At 37.2% G+C, this 15422-nt stretch overlaps 1 long non-coding RNA gene across 6 annotated transcripts in view; it reads right to left on the bottom strand.

The window, feature by feature from the left end:
• Positions 1-204: 204 nt before the first annotated feature.
• Positions 205-15422, bottom strand: part of LOC112424700 (uncharacterized) — a 115207-nt gene continuing 99989 nt past the window's right edge. For 5 of the 6 annotated variants that reach the window (XR_011620358.1, XR_011620357.1, XR_003015567.2 and 2 more), the window contains one exon: positions 4355-5303. This is a non-coding gene — a long non-coding RNA (uncharacterized lncRNA). Of the gene's footprint in view, positions 900-4354; positions 5304-15422 lie in introns of those variants that run through there. The other variant, XR_011620360.1, reaches the window with a different exon arrangement.

The following is a 15422-nucleotide window of genomic DNA, read 5'->3' as shown; positions in this document are numbered from 1 at the left end:
CATGGTGATCTAGGGTTCATGATTGGCATGGGGAATGCGGCAGAAGTTGGAAGCAGCCAAGGGCTCAAGGTCATAGTAACTCCACCATCAAAGGTCTAATTAAAGAATCAGCCTGGGTAGAAATTCAACAATAATCCAATAGTTTATTATAGATTATATTTATTCATCACTTATTATGTACAAATCAGTAGGAGAGAAATACAAGTAATTGCTGAAATCTTTAACTGTGTACTCCCAATTTAGACACACACAGAAGTCCGGTATCTTGAGCCACCCAACCTCAGCAGTAGTTTAGTTAACCATGATTTATGTTTGAGTGTACTGTGTTTTGGCATTGCTATATTTGTGTCCCCATCCACTGAAGCAAAAAGAAAATTGGGCTAGAAATCAAGAGGTCTAGGTTTTTAACCTTAGCTCTGCCCCCAGAGCTGTATAATTTGAGAAAGATTATATTAACATTTTGGATCCCAATTACCTCATCCAAAGGAGAATGAAGAGACAGAGGAAGAATGGGGAGACAGAGAAAGAGAGAAAAATGGAACAGGAGGAAGTGAGAGAGAGAGAGAGAGATTAAAGTAGATTAAAGATGCCCTCCCAGCTCTAACAGTCCAAAACTGTGAACCAGTGAGCATTTTTCATGGCCTTAGAATGCCTTTAACATCCTTTTTGAATGAGATTATTTTATTCCTCTTTAACGCTTCTCCATGAAAATCCATTAGCTTGTCTCTATTTTTTCCTTTATTTAAAAATCTCCTTTTCCTCCTCCTCCTTTTTCTTCTCCCCCTTGATCTTCTTTAGTAAGACATGCTTAAAAGGATTAAGATCATGATTTCTCCAATAGAAATTATTTACACATCCCATGTATTTCATTCTTATCTTCTATTTTCCTCTTCTCTTCACTATTTTAAAAAGACATAGGTGTGAAACTTATTAGTATTATTATTACAGCATTGATGCTTCTATAATGCCTTATGTATCAAAATTGTTATGACTTCTAAGATCTCATTTAGTTAAGTTCTTGGACTAGCAGAATGCTAAAGAGGCCCCTGAGTAAAACTTGTACTTCAACAGTTACCTAATGAATGTTGCCATTCTTCAATTAAGAGAGAAAAGGTAAATTTGTTCCAAGTTCTAATTAAGACAAAAAGAAATAGAATGCTTATGCTCAATTCCTTATTAATTAAGGAATCATTGAATGATCAGTCACTGTATTATTATGCATTGGGCAAAATATGTTCTATATCTTCAGGGTTATAGATAAATTGGTGACTACAGGTATATTCCTAAATGTTAAGATTCTCAATGCCTATATGAAGACACAGAAACAGAATTTATTTAACCTACAAATTGAAAAGATCTAACCAAGACAAAATAAGACCAAGGACTTAAATGGGTTTTTAAAAAATTTTTATATCAATTTATTTATTTATACCTTTTTTTATACATGCTCTTCTCCAAAACGGAAGACTTGAATCTGACTTTAAAAAGGTAGTAACATAAAATACAGCATGATTCTATAAGTCTAGCATTCCTATGCTTATACTGAAATATGTTAACAATGATTATCTGAGTGATAGGCTAATCTCTAATTTTCTTGAAAAAAAATTGTCTATCTGCATTCTCAAAACTTCTCAAAAATAAACACATCTCAACAATATGATATAAATAATACATATAAATGATAAAAGAAAAGAGCAATAACAAAATGTTTGAAGTCAAAGTGAGATTAACGTTTGGAGTGCATGCTCAGAAGTTATATATACTTGTTAGATGCCCACCACAAATTTGATCCTGAGTTTTCTAGCATTCATTCCAAAAAGGGAAACACATCAATTTCATAATCCAAAAGATGCATAAGGTCAAAATCCCCCATCAACTTCTCAAGAAAGATATGCTTAATTCTGTTGTTGATACTTGGGAAACATCCTACACCTGAATTACATGAAGTAATGTGAGAAATAATAACTCTAGCAGCATTCTTCTAGAAAATACAGTGATAGCCTCATGGATTAGTCTATATAGCTCTCAATTCAGGTTAACAGAATTTTATCAAAGAAGAATGTAGTATAAATCAATTGCCTGGAGGGTTAGTATGATGCCTATAACACATTGGACAAACCTGATGATATTTCAACCAGATCTAGAGTTTAAAGTGCCTAGAAAAATGGACATACTGCATATCTTTCAAACAATCCTCCATAAATATTATTTCTTTTATTCAAATTTTAGTGCATAAGCAATAATGAATTTGTTATTTTCCTTCCTGACAAGGTTCGAGAATGCAATAATCTAATAAGTTTTGTTCATACATACCCATATTTTTGTTCATCGATTAAGTTTTTATACCCTTTATAAAAACTGAAAGATCTTGGCAAGAATGAATACATCAATAGATGGCCATCCCATCTTTCTCAAAGGTCATTAGGAGGACCTGTGTGGAGCACAATGTTCTTCTAACAAAGCGATCTTCTATTTATTTTAACATTCCTTTTTTTTTTTTAAGACAGAGTCTCACTCTGTCACCCAGGCTGGAGTGCAGTGGGGTGATCTCGGCTCACTGCAACCCCTGCCTCCCAGCTTCAGGTGATTCCCCTGCCTCAGCCTCCCGAGTAGCTGTGATTACAGGAGTGCACCACCATGCCCTGCTAATTTTTTTGTATTTCTAGTAGAGATGGGGTTTCACCATGTTGGCCAGACTGTTCTTGAACTCCTGACTTCAAGTGATCTGCCCATCTCAGCTATTTTAACACCCTTAAATGGGGGTCTGGCTTTATTTTGAATATGCAAGCTCACAAACTGAGTGTTAGATATTTTTGAAAATTCAAACTCAACATTACACCTCACACAGCTTCCTCTAATGTTAAATTCTTACATAATCATGGTATCTTTGGCAAAACTTAGAAATTAAGCTTGTTACAACACTGTTAACTAAACTACAGACTTTATTTGTATTTCATCAGTTTTCCACTAATGCTGTTTTTCTGTTTAAGGATCTGCTCCAGGATACTACACTGCATCTAGTCATCATGCCATCTTGCTCTCCTCTAGACTGTGACAATTTCTCAGTCTTTCTTTTTTTCAAGTTTGAAGAGCCTGGTTAGATATTTTGTAGAATGCTCCTCAATTTAGGTTTGTCTGATGTTAGTTCATGATTAAATTGGGGTTATGAGTTTTGGGGAAACATACCAGAGAGGTGAAGTGCCTTTTTAATTACGTCATATCATAATGGGCACATATTATCAACATAATTTATCATTAGTGATGTTACTGGCTTAAGGTGGGGTCTATCATGTCTCTTCACTCTAACGTTACCATTTTTTCTTTTCATACTCTATGCTTTGGAAGTGAAATTAACTCTAGCCCACATTCAAGAGAAAAGGAATTAAGCTTTGCTTTCTAGAGGTATATTACTTGGGATTATTGTGTATGAAAGATTTGCCCCTTATCCTCCATTTATTTCTTATTCAGCCCTTTATTTATTAGTATGGATTCACGGATTATTTTAAATTCACCAGATTTTAATTCAGTGCTATAGTTGTTTATTTTATTGCTCAAATTTCTTCAGATTTGACCACTGGAAGCTCTATCAGGTTGGCTACTATATCTTTTTGACATCCGTCTTTGTTTCTTTTCCCTTTTCTTTTGTCCTTTTTTTAAAAAAAAGTACTTCCTTTCGTCCTGGTACTACAAGATACTTTAGGCTCATCTTACATTTTCCCTGTCCCAGCCCCTAACTAAGCCATATCTCCAGGGCCCTTTCCTAACTCACTAATTTTTAATTCATAGACTCTGAATCTTAAAATGAGTTTTATTTTTACTTAAATGTCTGAAGGCTAGTGAAAATTTGCAGATGATTCATTTTATGTATATGGATTTTCCCTTGCTCTTTTAACTTTTACAGGTTCAGAAATCATGTCAGATATGCACTTGAATAACTTACTACTTATCAGAAAGCTTATTGTTATGGTTTTAACCAGATGGATGTCATCAGCTCAAGATCTGAAATACTGAATATTATTCCTGTTCAATCAGATCTTGTGTGATCAGAAATGATTTAATTAAGTTCTAATCTAAGAAATAGTGCAATGGCAATTTATGGTTTTGAATCAAATGGAAGAGATTAATGTAAATTTCTTGGCTTGCACTTTCTAAATATATTTTCTAGTTTATCTGGTCTGAAATATGTTACCAACATTGTTGAACTCTGGACAGCTGGCTAAATGCAAGCTATTTTCCCCCGTGAGCCATATGCTCTGGGAATCTCTCTGCTGATAGATTTATAACCCTTTGCTGTGATCAGGAGAAAGTAGGTTTGTCTAACATATACTATACACAATCCAGGCACAACTAGGAAAAGCAACAATTTATTGCCACTTTTTTGATCTTATGAATACAAAAAGGACAGAAAGTAGATTGTCAAGGTGGAAAAAGACACACTATATAGCGCTGTTTTTAGGAGATCATATTTTTTCTGAAACATCTCTTTGTTTAATCCATTTCTTGCTTTAAAATATGAGGGTAATTTTCCTGATAAATTGAATTTGCTTCTCTAACTTCTACATCGAAATAACTCATAGTACAACATCCTAATATTTAAAAGTTAGGAAAAAAAATCTTTTTCTTAATAACCTTACTGTCTCCATGATGCAATATTTTTCTGAGTTAGTGCTATAATGTGTTATTTTTCATGATGAGTTGCTTTGGTAAATGGTCAAAAATCAGTAGTTTCACTGTCACATTTCTTGGTTTTAATGAACCATATACTACTAAGAGACATAAACTGGTGTATATAACAGTACAAATACGTTGGGGAAGGAACTAATTCATGCTTATGTTTGAACATAGAGAACCAGTCTGGCCTTAAAAATATAATTCATCAAAACCTTTGTTTCAACATTTCTGCTTTTGCATTATAAAAAGGAATTTCTGATAACCTCATGTCCTGTATAGTCTGAAGGGGCCACACTGGTCAGGTTCCACTCTACTTTATCATTCACAATGTCTTTTAGCTCCATGGAAATGAGCAAAATAGATATAGGAGAAAAAGTGGGTTCCAATAATAATGATGATGATATTCACCAGGTGTTATACTGTTACCAATTGCTCCCATACGCTGACTCAGAAAGAGCTTCTTTGGTGTCATTTCAAACACCTAAGTGCTTTCACTAGTAGGAGCACTAGAGCCATGAGCAAGGATGAATTGCCAGGTCATCTTCATACATTCAAGTCATCTGAGGATTCTGAGGAAAGATAGCTCTCCCGTGACCCAGAAGACCTCTGTGAATTGCATTTAGTCAGAGATGCTGGAAAATAAAAGAAAAACAAATACAGTAGGGGGTTGATGGGATGGCAGCAACTTCATTAAAGAACTAAAACTTAAGAATGGCCTAAATATAAGAATATTAAAAAGTCATAGTTTCTTCTATTGCTTCCAGTTTTATTTATTAGGTGCAGAGAGCCCCAGGAGAGGGAAAATACTGTGCATAGAACAGGAGGCAGAGATCTCATGAGTAGCCAAGTTTCACCTAAACTCCCCCATTCCAAGAGTAGCAACTTCAACCAAAGATACACTTTGTATAACAGAAGTATTTTCAAAATCAGAAGGATGCTGAGAGATTCTCCCATTTTACAAATGATGGAACAAGAGTTACTAACTTGTCCCAGCTCCCTCAGATTAAATGTCCTCTTCTACTTTTAGAGCCTCCACAAAAAGATAACTGAATTCTTTCCTCTGTAACCCCTTCCAGAGCATATTATTGTAAACTATCATGATATTTCTCCTAACACCTAGTATGAATCACTCATACTGTAGTTTATTCTGTTTCTCCTAAGATACAGAATAAAACAATATACATATATTCTTGTTTGTGCATCTTTCTCTCTCAAAAACAGTCTTGAACTAAGATGTGATTTGGAAGAATCCATTTTTAGAACAGACAAAAAAACCTTATTCACACACTCCATTAACCGTTCTTTTTCAAGAAGGTCCTTCCTTCACTCCACTAAAGCTGAAGCATTTCTTTTTACAGACTGTACTCCTACAAGAATATTGTTGTCTTTAAATTTTTAACAGGAATCTTTTTATTTATGCTGACTTTGATAATCAAGACTATCTGAAATGTATCAAAAATACCTAATTTTAAATTTTTTTCACAGCTTTCCTGAGAATTGCTATGCAGAATGACAACATTAAACTCATAAAACAATGGAAATTAAGACTTTGCATGGGAAAAGGACCTTTGGAAAACTCTTTGAAACTGCTTCAGAACAGGGAATGTTTGGAAAGAATTTATCTCTGGATAACAATATAACACAATTGTTGTGCAAAGTCTTAATTATGAAAGTTAGATTTCCCTTATCAGGAATGTGTAAACTAATGAATCTAGTTATTAGTTCACACATTAGACCATATGTCATCTGCAATAGAAAATAAGATTTTTTCCCCTCTAGGGAGAATCAGCCAAGTTATAGAAAATGTTTTTAAAGCTATGTATTTGTTAAGCATTAAACAAATACAGTTCAGAGAGGACCTCTCTAGTACACCTACATACTGTCGGTATACAATGAAGGTATGATTCTCCAATTACCTTATAAAAAAGAATCACATAGCATGCAGTTACCAAATTATTGAGGTATCCAAAAGTAGCTACGTAACACTTTTGATGTCTATTTACTTATTTATTTATATTGCTTTTTAAATATTTTATTTTATTTTAAGTTCCAGGATACATGTGCAGGATGTGCAGGGTTGTTCCACCGGTAAATATGTGCCATCGCCTAGGTAGTAAGCCCTGCATGCATTAGTTATTTATTCTGATGTTCTCTCTCCCTCCACTGCCCCGACAGGCCCCAATGTGTGTTTTTCCCCACCATGGGTCCATTTGTTCTCATTGTTCAGCTCCCACTTGTAAGTGAGAACATAACAGTGTTTGTTTTTCTGTTTCTGAGTTAATTTGCTGAGGATGTTGGGTTCCAGCTCTATCTATGGCCCTGTATATGACCACTCCTTTTTATGGCTGCATAGTATTCCACTGGGTATATATGTAACATATTTTCTTTATCTAGTCTATCACTGATGGGCATTTGGGTTGATTCCATGTGTTTGTTATTGTAAATAGTGCTGTAATGAAAATACATGTGCATGTATCTTTATAATAGAATGATTTATATTGCTTTGGGTATATACCCAGTAATGGGAAGTAATGGGATTGCTGAGTCAAATGGTATTTTTATTTCTAGGTCTTTGGGGAATCTCCACACTGTCTTCCACAATGGGTGAACTAATTTATATTCCCACCAACAGTGTAAAAGTGTTTTCTCCACAGCCACACCAGCATCTATTGTTTCTTGACTGTTTAATAGTCGCCATTCTGACTGGCATGGCATGATACGTTATCTCATTGTGGTTTTGATTTGCATTTCTTCAGTGATCAGTGATGTTGAGCTTGTTTCTACATGTTTATTGGCCACATAAATGTCTCCTTTTGAGAACTGTTTATGTCCTTTTCCTACCTTTTAATGGGGTTGTTTTTTTTTCTTGTAAAATTTTTTAAGTTTCTTGTAGATTCTGGATATTAGACCTTGGTCAGATAGGTAGATTGCAAAAATTTTCTCCCATTCTGTAGGTTGTCTTTTCACTCTGATGATAGTTTCTGTTGTTGTGCAGAAGCTCTTTAGTTGAATTAGATTCCATCTGTCAATGTTTGTTTTTGTTGCAATTGCTTTTGTCATTACCTTTATAATAATCTTTACCTGTGCCTATGTCCTGAATAGTATCGCCTAGATTTTATCCTAGAGTTTTTATAGTTTTAGGTTTTACACTTAAGTCTTTAGTCCTTCTTGAGTTAATTTTTGCATAAGGTGTCAGGAACAGGTCCAGTTTCAATTTTCTGCATATGGCTAGCCAGTTTTCCCAGCATCATTTATTAAGTAGGGAATCCTTTCCCCATTGCTTTTGTCAGATTTGTTGATAATCAGATGGTTGTAGGTGTACAGTCTTATTTCTGAGATCTCTATTCTGTTTCATTGGTCTATGTTTCTGTTTTTATACCAGTACTATGGTGTTTTGATTACATTAGCCTTGTAGAATAGTTTGAAGTTGGGTAACCTGAACCCTCTAGCTTTTTTCTTTTTGCTTAGGATTGTCTTGGCTATATGAGGTCTTTTTTGGTTCCATTTGAATTTTAAAGTAGTTTTTTTCTAATTCTGTGAGACTGTCAATAGTAGTTTAATGGGAATAGCATTGAATCTATAAATTACTTTGGGCAGTATGGCCATTTTCATCACATTGATTCTTCCTATCCATGAGCATGGTATGTTTTTTTCATTTGTTTTGTGTCCTCTCTGATTTCCTTGAGCAGTAGTTTGTCGTTCTCCTTGAAGAGGTCCTTCCCTTCCCTTGTTAGCTGCATTCCTAGGTGTTTTATTCTCTTTGTAGCAATTGTGAATGGGAGTTCATTCATGATTTGACTTTCTGCTTGGTTATTGTTGGTGTATAAGAATGCTTGCGATTTTTACACATTGATTTAAGAGACTTTGCTGAAGTTGCTTATCAGCTTATGAAGCTTTTGGGCGGAAATAATGGAGTTTTCTAGATATAGGACAATTGCATCTGCAAACAGAGACAGTTTGACTTCCTCTCTTCCTATATGAATACCCTTTATTTCTTTCTCTTGCCTGATTGCCCTGACCAGAACATCCAATACTATATTGAATAGGAGTGGTGAGAGAAGGCATCCTTTTTTGTGCCAGTTTTCAAGGGGAATGCTTCCAACTTTTGCCCATTAAGTATGGTATTGGCTGTAGATTTGTCATAAATGGCTCTAATATTTTGAGACGTGTTCCATCAATCCCTAGTTTATTGAGTTTTTAATATGAAGGGATGTTGAATTTTATTGAAGTTTTTTTCTGCATCTATTGAGATAATCATGTGGTTTTTGTCTTTAGTTCTGTTTATGTGATGAATTATATTTATTGATTTGTGCATGTAGAACCAGCTTTGCATTCTGGGGATGAAACCAACTTCATTGTGGTGAATAGGTTTTTTGATGTGCTGCTGGATTCAGTTTGCCAGTACTTCATTGAGGATTTTTGCATCGATATTCATCAAGGATATTGCCCTGAAGCTTTCTTTTTTTGTAGTATCTCTGCCAGGTTTCAGTATCAGGATGATTCTGGCCTCATGGAATGAGTTGGAATTCCTTTTTATCAATCGTTTGGAACAGTTTCAAAAGAAGTGGTACCAGTTTCTCTTTGTACCTCCGGTAGAATTCAGCTGTAAATCTGCCTGGTCCTGGGCTTTTTCTTGGTTGGTAGGCAATTTATTACTGCTTCAATTTCAGAACTTGTTATTGGTCTATTCAGAAATTCATCTTCTTCATGGTTCTGTCTTGGGAGGGTGTATGTATCCAGGAATTTATCTATTTCTTCTAGATTTTCTAGTTTATTTCCATAGAGGTGTTTATACTATTCTCCAATGGTTGTTTGTGTTTCTGTGGGATCAGTGGTGATATCCCCTTTATCATTTTTTATTGCATCTATTTGATTCTTCTCTCTTTTCTTCTTTATTAGTCTAGCTAGCAGTCTGTCTACTTTATTAATGTTTTAAAAAAACAGCTTCTGGATTTATTGATTTTTTTGAAGGGTCATTTGTGTCTCTATCTCCTTCAGTTCCACTCAGCTCTTGGTTATTTCTTGTCTTCTTGCTAGCTTTGGGGTTTGTTTGCTCTTAGTTCTCTAGTTCTTTTAGTTTTGATGTCAGGGTGTCAATCTGAGATATTTCTAGCTTTTTAATGTGGGCATTTAGTGCTATAACTTTCTCTCTTAATACTGCTTTAGCTGCATCCCAGAGATTCTTGTACATTGTCTCCTTGTTCTCACTGGTTTCAAGGAACTTCTTGATTTCTTCCTTAATTTCATTATTTACCCAGGAGTCATTCAGGAGCAGGTTATTCAATTTCCATGTAGCTGTGTGGTTTTGAATGAGTTTCCTAATCTTGAGTTCTAATTTGATTGTGCTGTGGTCTGAAAGATTGTCATGATTTCAGTTCTTTTGCATTTGCTGAGGAGTGTCTTACTTCCAATTATGTGACTCATTTTACAATAAGTGACATGTGGTACCAAGGAGAATGTATATTCTGTTGTTTTGGCGTAGAGAGGTCTGTAGTATCTATCAGGTCCACTTGATCCAGAGCTGAGTTCAAATCCTGAATATTCTTGTTAATTGCCTGTTTCAATGACTTATTATTGACAGTAGAGTGTTAAAGTCTTCCACTGTTATTGTGTGGAAGTCTCTTTGTAGTTCTCTAAGAATTTGTTTTATGAATCTGGATGCTCCCGTATTGGGTGTATATATACTTAGAATAGTTAGCTCTTCTGGTTGAATTGATCTTTACCATTCTATAATGCTCTTTTTTGCATTTTTTGATATTCATTGATTTAAAGTCTGTTTTATCAGAGACTAGGATTGCAACATCTGCTTTGTTTTTGCTTTCCATTTGCTTGGTAAATTTCCCTCCATCCCTTTATTATGAGCCTGTGTGTGTCTTTGCTGGTGAGATGGGTCTGCTAAATATAGCACACCAGTGGGTCTTGACTCTTTATTCAGCTTGCCATTCTGTGTCTTTTAATTGGTGCATTTAGCCCATTTACATTTAAAGTTAATATTTTTATGTGTGAATTTGATCCTGTCATCATGATGCTAGCTGGTTATTTTGCAGAGTTGTTGATGTAGTTGCTTCATGGTGTCATTGGTCTTTGCACTTCAGTATGTTTTTGCAGTGACTGGTAATAGTTTTTCCTTTCCATATTTAGCACTTCATTCAGGAGCTCTTGCAAGGCAGGCATGGTGGTGATAAATTCCCTCAACCTTTTGCTTAACTGAAAAGGAATCTATTTCTGCCTTAAAGGATTTTATTTTATCTCTTCACTTATAAAATGAAGTGAAGTTTGGCTGGATATGAAATTCTGGGTTGAAATTTTTTTCTTTAAGCATGTTGAATATTGAACCCCAGTCTCTTCTGGCTTTTAGAGTTTCTGCTGAGAAGGTCCACTGTTAGTCTAATGGGCTTCCCTTTATAGGTGACCTGGCTTTTGTCTCTGGCTGCCCTTAATATTTGTTCCTTCATTTTGACCTTGGAGAATCTGGTGATTATGTGTCTTGGAATTAATCTTCTCATGGAGTATCTCACTAGGTTTCTTTGGATTTTCTGAATTTGAATGTTGGCCTGTCTTGTTAGGTTGGGGTATTCTCCTGGATGATACCCTAAAGTGTGTTTTCCATCTTAGTTCCATTCTCTCTTTCCGGTATCCCAATCAGTCATAGGTTTGGTCTTTTTACATAATCCCATAGTTCTAGAAGGTTTTGTTTCATTGTTTTTTCTCTAATCTCATTTGCCTATCTTACTTCAGCAAGAGAGTCATCAAGCTGTGAAATTCTTTCTTCCACTTGTCAATTCAGCTATTGATATTCGTGGTTGCATTGTGAAGTTTCATGCTGTGTTTTTCAGCTCCATTGGGTAATTTAGACTCCTCTCTAAACTGGTTATTCTGGTTAACAGCTCCTATAATGTTTTATTGTGGTTCTTAGCTTCTTTGCATTGGGTTAGAATATGCTCCTTTAGCTCGGTGAGGTTCATTACTACCCTCCTTCTGAAGCCTACTTCTGTCAATTAATCTATATCACCCTCTGCCCAATCCTTTGCTCTTGCTGGAGAGGTGCTGGGATCATTTGGAGAAGAAGAAACACTCCGGCTATTTGAGTTTCCAGCATTTTTTTATTGATTCTCTCTCATCTTCATGAGTTTATATGGCTTCAATCTTTGAGGCTGCTGGTCTTTGCATTGGGTTTTTGTGGGAGATTTTTTGTTGATGTTGTTTCGCTTTCTGTTTGTTTTTCTTTTAACAGTCAGGCCCCCCTTCCATAGGATTGAGGTGGTTTGCTGAGGGTCCATCCAGACCCTATTTACTACGGTCCCTCCTGTACCTGGAGGTGTCACCAGTGGAGGCTGCAGAATAGCAAACATGGCTGCCTGTGCCTTCCTCTGGGATCTCTATACCAGAGGTGCACCAACTTGATGCCAGTGGGAATGCTCCTGTATCAAGTGTCCAGTGACCCCTGTTGGGGGTCTCACGCAGTCAACAGGCAAAAGATCTGGGATGGCTTAACAAAACACTCTAGCTGCCTCTTGTCAGAAGAGTTGTGCTGTGCTGGGGGAAATCCCACTCATCCGGACAGCCTGGAATCTTCTGAGCCAGCAGGGGAATGACTAAGTGTACTGATTTGTGGAAACTGCAGCCGCATCGCCCTCTAGGGGCTCATTCCCAGGGAGATCAGAGTTCTGTCCCTAAACCCCTGGCTGGAGTTGCTGAAATTCCTGAAGGGAGGCCATGTCTGGTGAGGAGGGATGGGTCAGGGTCCAGCCTAAATAGGCAGTCTGACCATAATCTGCCATGGCCACTGTACTGCACTGTGGGTAATTCCCCCTGGGTCCAAATCGTCCAATCTCCCCAGCACCAGCAGGGGAAAAAATAGCCGACTGGAGCTGCAGTGATGGCAGCCGCCCCTCCCGCCAGGGATCTCAGTCATCTTAAGCAGCAGACAATCCTTCCCCTCGGGAACTCAGTAGTCTTGGCAGTCTGCTGCCAAGTGGCTGCGGAGAATCTGCACAGCTCTGTGCTTGGGACCCAAGGCCCTGGTGGCATGGGCTCATGAGAGGGATCTCCTGATCTGCAGGCTGCACAGATTCATGAAAAAAAGTGTGGTTTTCCCGGCGGGGTAGCATGATCACTCCCTGCCTCCTTTGGCTGGGGGTGGGAGCTCCCCTTGCCCTGTGTGGCTCCCAGGTGGGCTGTCACACAAGCCTGCTTTTCCTCACTCTCCATGAGTCGCACCAACCACCTGGTCAGTCCCCATGAGAGAACCTGGACACCTCAGTTGCTGGTGCAGTATTCACTGACTGTTTTCATTCTTCTCAGCCGGAGCCTCCATTTGCAGCTATTTTGAGTTGGCCATGGTGATCCCTCCCTCCTAATTTCTTTTGATGTCTTTTTTCATCCAAATTCAGAGATATTGAGAAGAACATCTTGTTGACTAAAAGAATGACTTTGGAGCATTGTGGGCATTATTTCTCTCTTTGTCACTTTCTAGCAAAAGTTTAGTATCTGGCATTATACAGTTGGTGCTAATTCAATGCTCAAGATGATGTGTCAAGCCTTTTTGGCAACTTTGATAAAGAGTTCTTTAGGTGCTGTCATTGTTTCATAGTCCTGGAGTTGGAGAAGTCCTTGGGTGTCATCCAGTTCAGTCATCTCTTTTCCCAGATAAGAAACTCAGTAGAGACAAATTGAGTACTCACACAGGACACCCAGCTTGTTAATGGTAGAGCTTCAAAGAAAACCCAGGTCTTCCAACTCACACCCTAGTGCTCTCTGACTACAGTTCACCAAAGCTGCCCCTTGGGCCTCTGAGTGGGAGGTGTGGAGAACTTCTAGTTCAAAGTTATGGTGTCATGTTGCCACCATGTCAAACTCAATGTACTGTAACCCCAGACACTGGAGGAGTGAAATAAGGCCTGGGTCCCATAGTAAGAGTACAAAAGCACTAGGGAGTGCTCTCTGGGAGATCACATGGAACCCCATGGAGACAAGGGGAAAATGAAACAATTTCTCGGCTTCAGGAACATGTGACCAATTGTTCTCTTTTTTGGTCTGGTTCCTTTATACTTGAAGCTGGTAAGGTCTTGAGTAAGGCCTTTAGTGGTTACATTTCAGTGCCTTAAACAACAAAAGCTACTATGGAGTGCCTGTTATATGTCAGAAACTATGTTAAACTTTAACTACCTTATGTAATTTAATCACCACAAAATTCCTGTGTAGAAGATATTATTGCTATCATCTCCGGGCTGTACTTCCAAACTTCCATTCTGAGCCTGCTTTCCCAGAGCTTCATATCTAGTTTTTGCCTCTTTGTCTAGCAGCTATACTGTGTTTGGCTCTTCATTCTGGCTGCACCATGGACAATTATACTAAGACTAATATCCTTCAAATCTATTTCTTACTCAAGCTCCAAAAACCTTTCACTGGTCTGGTCTTCAGACCAGATTGAAGCTTCAGACCATTCTGGAAATAAAATCTGCTGGTCTTGGACCTAGAGCCTCTGTTGTGAAGCTCCCTCTTTCTGAGAGCTAGGAAAACTCACTTACCCCACCAGCCTTTGCAATCCCTCATATAGTTGTGATTCAATGTCAATTTGTCAGCTATTAAATTCTATCTATTCAGGCAGTGATACGATGTGACAGTACAAAGTTCACTAGCTTAAAAGTTGTTCTTCTGGGTTTGAGATTCCCTTAAGTCCAAAACTAGCTATTTGACCAAAGTTCTCAAAATACTTCATGTTATTTTGCTCTTTTGTGACATTGCACATACTATTTTCTCTGCTTAGATTTCCTTTCTTCCTTTATTTATCTGGGAATGTTACACTCATCTTTCAAGCTTCAGCTCAAATAGCTATATTGTTGAGACTTTCCCAAGCACTCTGTTCCTTTCCCACTGCTGATAGGCTGTATGTGTAGAGGAAGAAAAGAAATTTTAAAAATACGGAGTTCTAAACTTATCAGGAACCTTAGAGATCATTTGATCAAGATTTCTAAATTTTTTGATGCAGAACAGAAATTAGAAGGTTTCCTTACTTCTAATACAAGGTTGTCTTCCTCACACTAGGTTGTGGCTGTATTAAATTGTGAGTTTAATATTCTATATGCAGAGAACATGCATATGGTTTGTGACCTCAGGACCCCCCAATACTGCAGTGTGTAGAACAACAACTGCTCTTGATAACGAGGTTGAGATGAGCATTCCACTTTGTGTTTCTGAAGCAAGGCATATTAATGGCGTGGACTGAATGTTAGATTAATATTATAAAAAAGGGGCAGCATAACATGCTGCCCAAGAATATGTGCAGCATTGAAGAATGAGGGAAAAGAAATAGGACCAATGAAGAGAGAGATGGTTCCATAAGAAAAACAATGAGAAACTGATCTTTTGAATTAACACATAAAAGAAGGATCTTTAGCACACTAGTTCCTCTACGGCTAGCAGTTAAATGTCTACCTGTAGTTAGAAAAAGTATTCACTGGACAGTAAAGTGACCAGTAATGTTTGAGAAAATAAAAAGCTGTTTAAAAGGAATAACAGTTTCCAACAGGCAGTAAAAAGTTCAGAGAACTCATCAACAAAACAAAAGCAAGCAACTTGCTAAAGACAATTCATTCTAAATGTATCTTTGTCTCCAGAGGGCAAAATATTGAGAGCAAATTCTCCAACAATTGAATTTATGGTAATGGAACATAAGCACATCACCCCACCAGGACAATGAACTCAACAAATAGGAGAACAGGAAAAAAATAACTGTGCCCTTCAGAAAC

This window comes from Macaca nemestrina, chromosome 2 (genome assembly GCF_043159975.1).
Source record: "Macaca nemestrina isolate mMacNem1 chromosome 2, mMacNem.hap1, whole genome shotgun sequence".
Lineage (NCBI taxonomy): Eukaryota > Metazoa > Chordata > Mammalia > Primates > Cercopithecidae > Macaca > Macaca nemestrina.
Note: the sequence above shows the minus strand (reverse complement) of the source record. Positions and strands in the feature narration are given on the sequence as shown.